This window comes from Lissotriton vulgaris, chromosome 2_1 (assembly GCF_964263255.1).
Source record: "Lissotriton vulgaris chromosome 2_1, aLisVul1.2, whole genome shotgun sequence".
Classification (NCBI taxonomy): Eukaryota; Metazoa; Chordata; class Amphibia; order Caudata; family Salamandridae; genus Lissotriton; species Lissotriton vulgaris.
Window position 1 is genome coordinate 830,778,787 of NC_141687.1, and position 13,121 is coordinate 830,791,907.

Consider the following 13,121-nt stretch of genomic DNA (forward strand, 5'->3'; position numbering starts at 1 on the left):
GCTGCACCCGAACCTGTCCAGTCTCCACCTACAAGCTTGGAGATTGAGCGGCGACAGTTGCGGCCATTTGACTTGCCTCCTGAAGTCTGTGACATCATTCTGGCAGCCAGGCGTCCCTCGACAAAGTCTGTATATGCCTGCAGCTGGAACAGATTTGGTTCATGGTGCACAGCAAAGGCTGTGGATCCTCTCTCTGCACCCCTTTCGGAAGTGCTGCTCTTTCTTCTTTCCCTTGCCCAGCAGGGCTCTGCTCTGGGCACTCTTAAAGGGTACCTCTCTGCTCTTTCCGCCTTCTTAAGGCTACCTGATCAGCCTTCTTTATTCAAGTCCCCCATTGTGAATAGATTTCTGAAGGGCATCACACACGTTCCCTCCTGTTCCCTTTGTGATGCCCCAGTGGGACTTGAATCTTGTTCTCACTTATCTGATGTGTGCTCCCTTTGAGCCGCTCCATAACTGTCCTCTCCGTCTTCTCAGATTGAAGACTGCTTTCCTGGTCGCCATCACCTCTGCCAGGAGGTTGAGTGATCTCCAGGCTCTTTCCTCTATTCCACCTTTCCTATCTGTTCATCCAGACAAGGTGGTGTTGCGTACACGACCTTCCTTCCTGCCCAAGGTTGTCACGGCCTTCCACATCGGGCAGTCCATTACTTTGCCCACCTTCTTTCCGCCTCCACATCCCTCGAAAGAGGAAGCGAGGCTCCAACGTCTGGATCCAAAACGTGCGCTCTCCTATTATCTAGATCGCACACACCAATTCCGGGTGGATGACCAACTCTTTGTTGGTTACGTGGGCGCGAAGAAGGGCAAGGCAGTACACAAGAGGACCATTTCGCGGTGGATCATCTTGTGTATTCAGGCATGTTACTCCATGGCAAGAAAGGAGCCCCCTGCTGGTTTGCGGGCTCATTCCACTCGGGCCACGGCAACAACTGCCCTGGGCCGAGGAGTCCCCTTACAAGACATTTGCTAGGCAGCCACGTGGGCCTCGCTGCACACGTTCGCTAGACACTACTGCCTGAACAGTCAAGTCCAGAGGGATGGCTTCTTTGGCCGTTCCGTCCTCCAGGACTTTCTGGTGTGATTATTGGTTCGCAGACCCACCACCGGTGTTGGTATTGCTGGGGTATCTATTCTAAGGTAAGGAATCTATCACTAACGTGTCTCTTTCAGATGCATAAGTTACTACTTGTGTAACGATATATCTGTAAGAGGCATTAGTTAGTGATAGATTCCTTACCGACCCACCCACCCATCCTCCCCGTTCTGCAAACCGATATCTAGGGTTAAGGTCATCCCCTTTCAGGGCCCTGGTTTCATGGCACCAGTGTTGGTTCTATCATGGCTCTGCGTATCTGGCGCGGAAAAGCTGTGTATCAGAACTGACGTCAGCGCGCTTGGGCGGCGTCTAAGTACTCCGACGTTATTCCGGCGCTAACGACGCCGACGACTGACGCGGATCCGCAGACGACGCCTACCGACGCGCAGGGGTATTGCTACGCAAAAGTTTCCGGATCCAGTCTGACGCCTGGGGATATTCTAAGGTAAGGAATCACAAGGAAATCAGGATACTTCACCGTCAGATGAGGATGAAAGAGAGGAAGGCGAATTGCCTAATGATGATGTGCCTGGAGATACTTGGGATGAATATGTAATCCCCATGCCTTCGCCTCCTGTACCGCAACCAGCTGACTCCCCACCTGAGGATATTGCGGCTTTCATAATATCATGCAAAGGGCTGCTACACGGTTTGAACTTCCGGTCACTAACGAGAAATCTGATTGTTTTCTTCACGACTTTAAAGAAGGGTATAGGAAAATCACCATGGCTATACCAATTATAGATTTTATTTGGAAGGAAGGTCTTAAGATTATGAAGACGCCTGCCTCTATTCCTGCAGTCCTTCCTCAAATCGAAAATAAATATCGGGCACCACCAGATACTCCATCTTGTCGGTGGGTCACCAGTGTCCTGATTCTGTAATTTCGCAGGCTGCACAACAGACGTCAAAAAATCTGTCTACCCCAATCTAAACTTCACCAGATAAAGAGGGCAGACCATTGGACTTGATAGGAAAAAAATTCTCCACCAATGCTGCATCATCCATCAAGGCAGCTAATTCTCTGGCAATTTTGGCACGATATGACAGCCAGATTTAACGGAATTCTTAGAGCTGATACCTGAAGATTGCCAGCAGGAAGCACGAAGGATAGTGCTCGAAAGAGAATAGGCTGCATCAGAAATAATTGACTGCGCCTTAGATATTGCAAACACTAAATTTCGGCAGCTACCAGGAGCTGCTGTTCTCAGACGCCAGGGTGGCTCAGAGCAACCTCTTTTAGACCGGAGGTACAGACTAAAATATTAGATATGGCTTACGATGGCGAATCACTCTTTGGTAAGCATATAGAGGACGCTTTATTGACCATCAAGACAGACACGGACATGGCCAAGTCGCTGGGTACCCTGCAGTATAAGAGAGGATCTTTCAGAGGATCAAGTGGTCGTGGATTTTCCTTGAGGGGAAATTACCACAATCACCTAAATAGACACTACCAGTCTCAATATAAACAGCCTTATTACCAGTCTTCGTACAAGCAATCATCTTCAAGCAATGTCTCTCGTCAAGGCGGACGCCGGAAATCGAGCAATCAAGGCCGCGACTCAAATAAACGACAATGATCTTTGCCGGATGCCAGTTGAACCTTCTGCCCTCCCTGTGGTCGCGAAGATCTCAGCCTTTTTCCAACAATGGCAGAACATCACATCAGATACGTGGGTCCTCGACCTTGTTCAAAGAGGGCACACTCTGGAGTTCTTAAAGAATCCACCTACGACCCCGCCCAAGGGTCCCCCCTTCCCTCGTCTTCTTTTACTGTTCAAAGAAGCTTTAAACATGTTCCGCAAGAATGCGATAGAAAGAGTTCCAGGTCTCGCAAAAAGGGAAAGGATTCTACTCTCAATTCTTTCTCATAAGGAAAAAATCGGGGGGGGGGGTGGCTCCCGATTCTCGACTTGCGCAGAATCAACAAGTTTCTGAAGCAACAGAGTTTTTGGATGGTGACGTTGGCAGATGTGTTGAGCTGCCTCAACGAAGGGGACTTTAGGACTTCTCTGGACTTGGAAGACGCTTACTTCCATATCCCTATACATCCCAAATATCGCAAATACCTACAATTCACGGTGGCTGCCGTCCATTTTCAATTCAAGTTGCTCCCGATCAGGCTGAAATCAGCACCAAGAATATTCACAAAATGTCTAGCTCCAGTCTCTGCCACACTGAGGTCTCGGGGAATACAAGTCTTCCCATACCTCGACGATTGACTGCTCAAGGGTCCATCAAAACAGGCTACGAGACCGGCAGTTAAAAGTTGCCTTCATCTAATCTCAAATCTGGGACTTACTCTCAATGCCAACAAGTCACAGTTGCAACCCCTCCAAGTTCTAACCTTTCTGGCAGCAACACTAGACACCCAACAATGCAAAGCGTTCTTGTCACGGGATCGCCAGACCAAGTTACAAAGCCTGGCAAGGTTAATTTCAAGAAAAAAGTCAGTTTCTGTCCGAACATTTGCTTCTCTTCTGGGGATGTCCTCTTCGGCGACAAGTTTAGTCACGCTTGCAAGACTCAGGATGAGACTGCTGCAAGAAGAGCTGCGCAGACAATGGCAGCAGGCCGGAGGGTCATTCGACGATTCCATAAAGGTGACTACAAGAATGATACAGGCTCTCCACTGGTGGTCAAAAAGAAGCAATCTGTCTCTGGGTCTCAAGTTCCTAGCCACTTTCTCAGAGTTTGTCCTGACCACGGACGCATCTATGGAGGGGTGGGGAGGACACCTCCAAGACCTTCAAATTCAGGGACGATTGTCTCAACAATATCAGCAAAAGCACATCAACAGTCTCGAAATTAGAGCCATTGTTCTCTCTCTGCAAGCATTCCTTCCGAGAATTGCGAACTCCTCCGTGCTGGTGCGACGGACAATACCACTAGCATGTATTACATCAACAAGCAAGGGGGACGAGGTCTCTCTCCCTATCGCAGGAAGCTCAAGAGATGTGGGAGTGGGTTATCAAACATGGCTTAACAGGATCTTCCGAATGTGGGGCACACCAACTCTAAACCTGTTTGCAATGCAACAGAACAGCAAATGCCTTTATTACGCCATTAGATTTCCTCAACGGGAATTGTTAGACCTGGCACCTTGGCATGAGTCTCCCTTCCACTTTTTGCTTATGTGCCTCAGATGTTTTGCTGGTGTTTGCTGCTCAGGGCACTGCGCCACGGCCAATCCGTGCTGCAGTGCAAGTGCTCCCAATGTAAAGTATATATGTGTAATTGATTTCCATGATTGGCTTATTGGATTTACTGTCAGTCCCCAGTAAAGTGCACCAGGAGTGCCAGGGCTTGTAAATACCGATACGGCTCGTGGGCCTGCAGCGCAGGTTGCTCCACCCACAGAAGCCGCCCTGTAAAATATGTCTAAGGTTTGCCATTGCAGAACCTGCTTGTAGTCTGGTACTGTCATGCTGGCTCGGTAAGTGCACACACTTACCAGCCTCTAACCCTTCCCTTTACTTCATATCAGTCACCCCTTTGGTAGGCCCACGAGCAGGGTTCATTGTAAGCATAAGGTAGGACAAGCCCTGTTGTGCGTGGCATGTCCTAATAGTGAATTACAGCCATTCTCGTTTCTCACTATTGCAAGGCTACCTGTTCTCATAGACCAGAATGGGCTGCTGGATTATTACTCTATAATCCCAGTACACTCGGGGAACATGGTAGGAAGTCAAATTTAGTATGCCTGAACTCAGAATAATAAAATACTTCTTTTAGTAAAGTTTATTTTAATATCCTGTGTTTGCAAATGCTACTTTTAGAAAGTTAATTAAACAACAGGGGGTGGTGATGGACAGAGTTTCTGAATTAAGCAGAATACTCTCACCCAGTCAAGAGATCAGGGCTTAATCCAACACCGTTTTTTAGCTCACTGCACCATCCCAGCTCAGAACCTGGCTATATGCAAATTGGTCTGTCCCTGGCCCAGTGTATCATGGGAACAGGGCAAACCAAACTACCAAGCCAATTCTTTCACTGGGAAGGAAACAAGCTACCGGGGACCGGTTTCTGGCATTTCAGCCGTCTTCGGCCCGGATTGCTTGAATCCTGATGGTGCAATGAGCAAGGGACTCACGTCTGAGTATACCCTTCCACGCTTATGGTGGACAAAATAATTAAACAACAGGGGGTGGTGATGGACAGAGTTTCTGAATTAAGCAGAATACTCTCACCCAGTCAAGAGATCAGGGCTTAATCCAACACCGTTTTTTAGCTCACTGCACCATCCCAGCTCAGAACCTGGCTATATGCAAATTGGTCTGTCCCTGGCCCAATGTATCATGGGAACAGGGCAAACCAAACTACCAAGCCAATTCTTTCACTGGGAAGGAAACAAGCTACCGGGGACCGGTTTCTTGCATTTTAGCCGTCTTCGGCCCGGCTTGCTTGAATCCTGATGGTGCAATGAGCAAGGGACTCACGTCTGAGCTATACCCTTCCACGCTTATGGTGGACAAAATAATTAAACAGGGGGTGGTGATGGACAGAGTTTCTGAATTAAGCAGAATACTCTCACCCAGTCAAGAGATCAGGGCTTAATCCAACACCGTTTTTTAGCTCACTGCACCATCCCAGCTCAGAACCTGGCTATATGCAAATTGGTCTGTCCCTGGCCCAGTGTATCATGGGAACAGGGCAAACCAAACTACCAAGCCAATTCTTTCACTGGGAAGGAAACAAGCTACCGGGTACCGGTTTCTGGCATTTCAGCCGTCTTCGGCCCGGCTTGCTTGAATCCTGATGGTGCAATGAGCAAGGGACTCACGTCTGAGTATACCCTTCCACGCTTATGGTGGACAAAATAATTAAACAGGGGGTTGCACCATCAGGATTCAAGCAAGCCGGGCCGAAGACGGCTGAAACTCTTTTGGCATGTGAAGCCAGCTGTTTTACCACATATAACCCTTTGAATACCAAATGAAAGGACACCACACAGGTAGTTATGAAAATAAACAAGATATTTATTAACTAGCATACACCTCTAAACTCTTTATGAGATCAGAGGGCTAAGCACATGACAAGAAAATACGTGAAGTTGCACGAGTTACAATGTTGCCCTAGGGGCGCAACAAACCATATACTAAACAAGTGGTATAAGGAAGTCGATTAAAGGAATGGAGCTGTCCAGAGGCTGTAGGATCGCTGGGACTACACTACCCTAACTGTAGGTAAGTAATAGGAGGCCCACGGAACGCGTGTGCAGAGTGTGAACTCACACGCGAGGTCCATAAGAACGTCTATGGCCAGTACAGTTCAAGAAAAAGGTGAGTACGGACAATCCTGACTAGATAAGACTAAAACGACTGTGAAACTGGACACTAGGAGAGTCAATCTACCCTTGAGCACCGAAATGCTCTTGTTACCTCACCCACGGGCTTCGGGTGCATAGGTGCGAAGTCGTGTCGGATTTCTGCGTTGAAGTCTATGGAGCCTGAAAGAAAAGATGCTGCAGGCGACCAGGAGGAAGATGTCTGGTGTGATCCAAGGGTGGATCAGTGAAGCTGAAGACCTTGAATGCAGAGGGGACAATGTTCAAAGTCACTAGCCAATGACTGGAGTGGAACCAGGAAGGAACCAGAGGCTGTCGTCGTGATCAGGTGAAGAGTGGACGCTTGACTCTGCAGCCACGTGGACCAGGTGGTGTCTTCGACGACCAGGATGGAGGCATGACCTGTCCCACGCAGGCTCTCGCTGTCGGCGGTGTTGGATCCGGATTTGGAGTCAACAGGCCTTGGCAAAGGCAACCCACGCGGTAAGTGGGAAAGATGTCTAGTGTGGACCAGGAGGGTCCGGGGTGCCTCTCTTTTGAAAGGAAGCAAGGGCCAGTCTGGAGCAACCAGACCAGCGGTGCTGATGTCGTGGATCGGCGTCTAGGAGGCCACTAGCCAACCGGCAAGTGACCAGACAACGCGTGGAGCAGCAAACAGGCAGAAGGGCCCCACGCAGATCTCGTGGATGCTGGAGGGCTGGTCTTCGGTGCAGGAGCTGCTCGGGGCTGGGGCTTCTCAATTCCCAAAGCACTTCGTCGAGGTTACCTCAGAAGTCGTGCTGAAAGCGAAGTGCAGTTTCTCCAAGATGGCCGGTCCCAAGTGTCTCGTCGCACCCACGGATCTCAGCTGTGCTGCAGATGTGAGTTGAGGTCGGAGGGGTCTGGGAATCCGGGTCTCGTCTGGCTCTGAAGTCTGGATCCTCGAGGGAAGACGACAAAGTGAAGACGCTGGACGCTTGATGGTGCCTGCTGGTGCAGGGTGGCCACTCCTTGCCCACAAGGGAGATTTCTTCAGTCTTCTGTGTAGAAAGTCGAAGTCCAGAGTTTCTTCTTGTAGAGTTTCAGTTCAGGATTAATCTGATTTGGAATGGGACCAGCTCCTACCTTTATCCTGCTAAAGGGGGCTACACTATCACTAGGTCCCTCCCATGGGTGGGACCAGGAAGGAGAGGGGTTACACCCCCTATCCTTTGTCCGGTCTCGCGCCAGAGCTGGGGCTGGAGTGCCCCAGCAACTGGCTTGAACCGGTGTATGCACAGGGCACCTTGTGTGCCCCAGGCATGTCTCATTCCTTTCAGCCCGGTCCTACCTAATACACAAAATCCTGTCTGGGGTGGTGCTAGCACCTCCCAAGGCAGGAAAACCTTTGTCCAAGCCTCCCTCGCTGAAAGGACTCCCAGCAGCAGGAGGTCAGACTTGTGTCTGTGGTGGCAGCATCCAATTTGTGATGCTGTGGCTCGAGTTAACTTTAACCGGGGTTCACAGTTAGGTACATGTCGTGTCACCACCCCCTTTTCTAAATCGTTTTTGGCCACTATAGGTGTGGCAGGGTATACTCAGACATGAGTCCCTTTCTCACTGCTCCATCAGGATTCAAGCAAGCCGGGCCGAAGACGGCTGAAATGCCAGAAACCGGTCCCCGGTAGCTTGTCTCCTTTCTGGTGAAGAATTGGCTTGGTAGTTTAGTCTGCCCTGTTCCCATGATGCACTGGGCCAGGGACAGACTGATTTGCATATAGCCAGGTTCTAAGCTGGGATGGGGCAGTGAGATAAATAACGGTGATGGATCAAGCCCTGATCTTTGGACTGGGTAAGAGTGGTCTGTTTAATTCAGACACTCTGTTCATCACCACCCCCTTTTCTAAATCGTTTTTGGCCACTATAGGTGTGGCAGGGTATACTCAGACATGAGTCCCTTTCTCACTGCTCCATCAGGATTCAAGCAAGCCGGGCCGAAGACGGCTGAAATGCCAGAAACCGGTCCCCGGTAGCTTGTCTCCTTTCTGGTGAAGAATTGGCTTGGTAGTTTAGTCTGCCCTGTTCCCATGATGCACTGGGCCAGGGACAGACTGATTTGCATATAGCCAGGTTCTAAGCTGGGATGGGGCAGTGAGATAAATAACGGTGATGGATCAAGCCCTGATCTTTGGACTGGGTAAGAGTGGTCTGTTTAATTCAGACACTCTGTTCATCACCACCCCCTTTTCTAAATCGCCTCTAGAAGGGTGGAATGCTACCCCCGTCACCAGAATTGGCGAGGGGGTAGTATTCCAATTCGTATGACACCTTACTCGACATGTTTTTATAATGCTATGCCAAAGTTAACCATAACCGTGAGGATTATAATGCACTTGAGTATATGGTATAGCGTTATCATGGAAACCGCTAAAGGACTTGGTTCCGAAAGCTGTAGACAGGCTCAGCTCATGCCAGAGCACTATCTCACATAATTCCAAGCACTCTGCCTCCAGGATTGTTAAGGCCTGCCATAGGAGTGACTTATAGGAGTATATGTGTCCATTTTAGGTTTAGATATAGGTATACTATATCTAAAGCAAAGGGTGATTACACCACCTTGCCCCAGCTGATTGATCAGCCAGTTGTGTCAGATTTGGGTGGCATAATACATGCTGCAGCCCCTGATAGGCATTGGGTTCACTTATGCCCTGGGTACCTATGGTACACTGTACAAGAACTTATAAGAGTTACCCAATACCAATTGGTAAATGCACCTAAAGTACATGGATGTCAATTTAGAGAGAGAACAGCTAGGCTGTGGGTCTGATTAGCAGGCCCACAGCCAGGAAAAGTCGTAAACCAGTGAAGCAAAAAGCAAAAATCTGGGCTGACCATAGGATTGCAGACCCTACTCTCCTACACGGGAGGCCCGGTGCTGCACCTGCCTGCCCGAGAATGCGACGACCCACACAGATCCACAGGTACGACCCGGCGTACTAAGAAGAAGTATGTCCCGCAGGCCTGAATGGCGCCTCACCCCTTGAGTTGCTCCAGACCCCGGATCGCCGCAACCCTCCACCGTCCCGCTCACCCGCCTTGCACCTCGAGGGGGCTTCGAGCCAATAAATCCCCGGAGAACCGCCGGCCTCGTCCCGGGTCCGCCCTCACCTGAGGCCGCGCCTGAAACGCCTCGGACACCCGCAACGAGGTACACTTGAACTCGATCCCAAGTTCGCATCGGATCCCGGGTCCGCAACTTTTGTTTTCCCTGTCATCCATCATTCACCCACGGGTCGCTTCTCCAGCGCGAAGCGCGCATCGACCCCCAGCGTACCTTGCTGATAAAGAACACTTAAGAACAATTGCCTATTTAAATCTGGCGGCCTGATTCGCTAAACATTATACATGGTCTTGTGATAATCCTGCATATGAAGTATATCTTTTACATAAAGACTACGTATTTTTGATACAACCCTACGACTGGTGTCCGTCTGTGGTGGGTCAGTGGGTTTACTGGATGTGATCATAAATTCTTAACCAACTATCGCCCTGAAGATTAGCATTGTCTGCTCTCGCCACACAACCTAGAGGGTGAGCAAGGGTTATTTCTAAGGAGTAGTTTTCTTACCCTGACTAGAGCAGAGGGTCCCTGTTTGTCACAAGTGCATACCTGTGCCAACCAGAGACCCCAGAGTCTATCAGGAATCAAGAGGGAATGCCCTGTCCATGCGATGGTCCGGGATTTATGCATAAGCTTTTCCCCGGATACCATTAATTCCGAGGGTTCTGCAAAAGATGAAGAGGGAACATTGATGTCTTATCCTAATTGCTCCTCGCTGGCCGAGGCAGAATTGGTTAAGAGTTACTTCTGTTGTCACAGCACCGCCCGATTCATCTCAAACCAACACTCTCCATGCTGACAAGCGAGAGAGGTCAGATTCTACATCCGGATCCACAATTGCTTCACTTGCACGCCTGCTCCTGACTTCTTAGAATTCAAAGATCTCAGAATTTCTCAGGACTGTAAAGATATTCTATCTAAAGCCCGCACTCAAAGTACTATCAAAACATACCGCTTTAAATGGAAGCGCTTCTGTCATTGGAGCGAAACAAATAATGTGCATCCTCTTCAGGCCCCACCAGAGGATATCCTTCCCTATTTACTATCACTAGCTAAAGCAGGTCTAGTATTCTCTTCTATCAAAGTCCATCTCGCTGCGATTTTTAGATTTAGAAAGAGCTCGAACAAGCCATCACTCTGTTCTTCGTCACTTATCAAACAATTTCTAAAAGGGCTATTTCAAGCTTTTCCTCCAATTCGAATTCGACCTCCAGAATGGGATCTCAATACAGTTTTATCTCAATTGATGAGGAGACCTTTTGAACGAATTCACAAGGCTAAACTAAAAATGTTAACCTGGAAGGTGGCTCTTTTATTAGCTTTCACAATTTCTGAACCTTTTCTACATTTTTCTAAGGATTAAGTTACTTTAGGAACAAATCCAAAATTCATTCCTAAGGTACTGTCTCCATTCCACCTAAACCAACCAGTAAAGCTAAAGACCTTCTTCCCGGATCCAGTTACACCGGCAGAAAAGGCTTCGCACTCTCTTGATGTGAAACGTTGCTTGAAGTTCTACCTTCAAAGAACTAAGGATATAAGAAAATCTAATCAGCTGTTGATCGCTTATGGACAAGCCACAATGGGACAAGCCGTGACCAAGGCAACGGTAGCCAGATGGTTATCTTCGGTCATACAATTTTGCCATGATAAAGCCAACAAACCTTTGCTCAGAAAGGTGAAAGCACATTCCACCAGAACTATGTCTGCTTCTACAGCCTTATTTGCTGGGGTCACACTGGAGAACATTTGTCGTGCTGCGACATGGAAAAATGTTCACACGTTCACAAAGCACAACTGCTTACAATTTGCGTCTCAAGACGATTCAGCAGTGGGACCAGCTGTTCTTCAACATCTTCTGCATTAAGGTTAGGCTTTTAAATGACTTATTGCATTTATGATGTATGAGTATAATCATATTCACTGTTATGTTTCTGGTGGTCAAATACTGTTTCTTAATATGAAGTATGTTACGTGACTATAAATATTTCATTTCAGAAGGTTTCTGCATGTATATGTATTTACATATTCTACTCCTCTATAACCTTCCGGAAGTGTGTGGGATATGAAGTTTTACGCTTTGTCTCCCACCTTCCGCAAACGACAATATTAGGCTTACTGCTTGCTATTCTGATTCAGGCATGTGAATCTATGAAAGATACCCCAATACTGGATAAGAAAACAAGTTACTTACCTGTAACTACAGTTATCCAGTATTGGTATCGATTCACATGCATCCACCCTCCTCCCCGGCAGGACAGTTCTCTAATGGGGATACCTACTTCTCACTTGTGCTAATAAAATCTGAGGAGAACTGCCTCTGCTGGGAAGGTACTAGAGGGTGCTGGTATCTGATTGGTTGGAGCTGTTTCCAGCTCTTTTTCATATAATGGGATAGATAGGCTACTAAGCTTTGGGCTTTTTGGGCCTACTGTCTTGTCATCCTACTACAATTTTATTCTAAGGCACTGCTTTTATATGTATTCTTACCATGGGACTAGCGCGACGGGGAATTATTCACGCATGTGAATCTATGAAAGATACCAATACTGGATTACTGTAGTTACAGGTAAGTAACTGGTTTTCATTTGTGCTACCGGGGCAGGGCAAACTTTAAGCCAGCACGCAGGCGTTTGCCATTGAGCCTACTTAAAAAGTTGTTTTACATTGATAAAAATAGGATTGCATTTTATCACTTTCCTTACACATTCTTGTGTACCATGCTAGCTGACACTGCTTTCAATATAGGTAAGTCATTCCTACAACAGGCTTTAGAGGCCTAAGGCAGGGTGCACTATACTACACGTGTGAACACATCTTCATGAGCAGATTGGTCCATGTGCTGTTCAGTTCAAGTACTGCCAGTACAGATGATCAGGGAAGCCATTTTAAATGCATGTGGCTGCATTATGGCTTCACTGAAATCAAAGGTGTTTGGTATCAAACACCTTGTATTAATAATCCCACCTGATTCCAATGGCGAATCTATTCATACGTGCACCCAGAGGGCATCTTAGAGGTGCCCCCTGAAAACCTACCAACTACTGGTGTGCTGACTGACCGGTCCTAGCCAGCCTGCCACCACAGATGAGTTTCTGACCCCCAGGGGTGAGGCCTTTACTATTAGGAGGTCAGAAGCAAAGCCTATCCCGCAGAGGGTGTTTACACTCCCTCCCACAGGATGACCTGCAAATTAGCATTCCAAGGCAAGGAGCTTAAAAGAGCCCACCACCTTGGGTATGCAGATTTAGCTTCTCTCACAGGCGAGTCCACACCTGCAGCCTCTCTTCATGAAGAACAATTCCCTTTGGCTAACATTGGGCATCCAATGTTGTATTGCACCACTGCACCAGTGCCAGAGGGCTGCTGGAAGTGACCTACTGGTGCTGCTTTGTACCTTGCCCCATACTCATCTTAAGTCCAGAAGATTGGTCTCATAAGTCACTGGACTCTACCTGTGTGCCATATTTGTTTTTCCTCCCATGTTATCACATTGCAGTTACTGAAAATTGCACAAAATGTCGACTTTTGAAAACTTAATGAACTTCTATCTTGGTGTGGATCTCCTTATTCAGTTGTGTGCATCATTTATTGACTGTGTGTTTATTTTTCAGATGTCTATCACCCCCCTCTGATAGGCCTAAGGCTGCTCG

The 13,121-nt window shown here is 48.0% G+C and overlaps 1 protein-coding gene across 1 annotated transcript in view; it reads left to right on the forward strand.

Annotated features, from left to right (window-relative positions):
* Window positions 1-13,121, forward strand: part of PCNT (pericentrin) — a 1,129,672-nt gene that overhangs the window by 804,471 nt on the left and 312,080 nt on the right. The gene's annotated exons all lie outside the window — the stretch shown is intronic.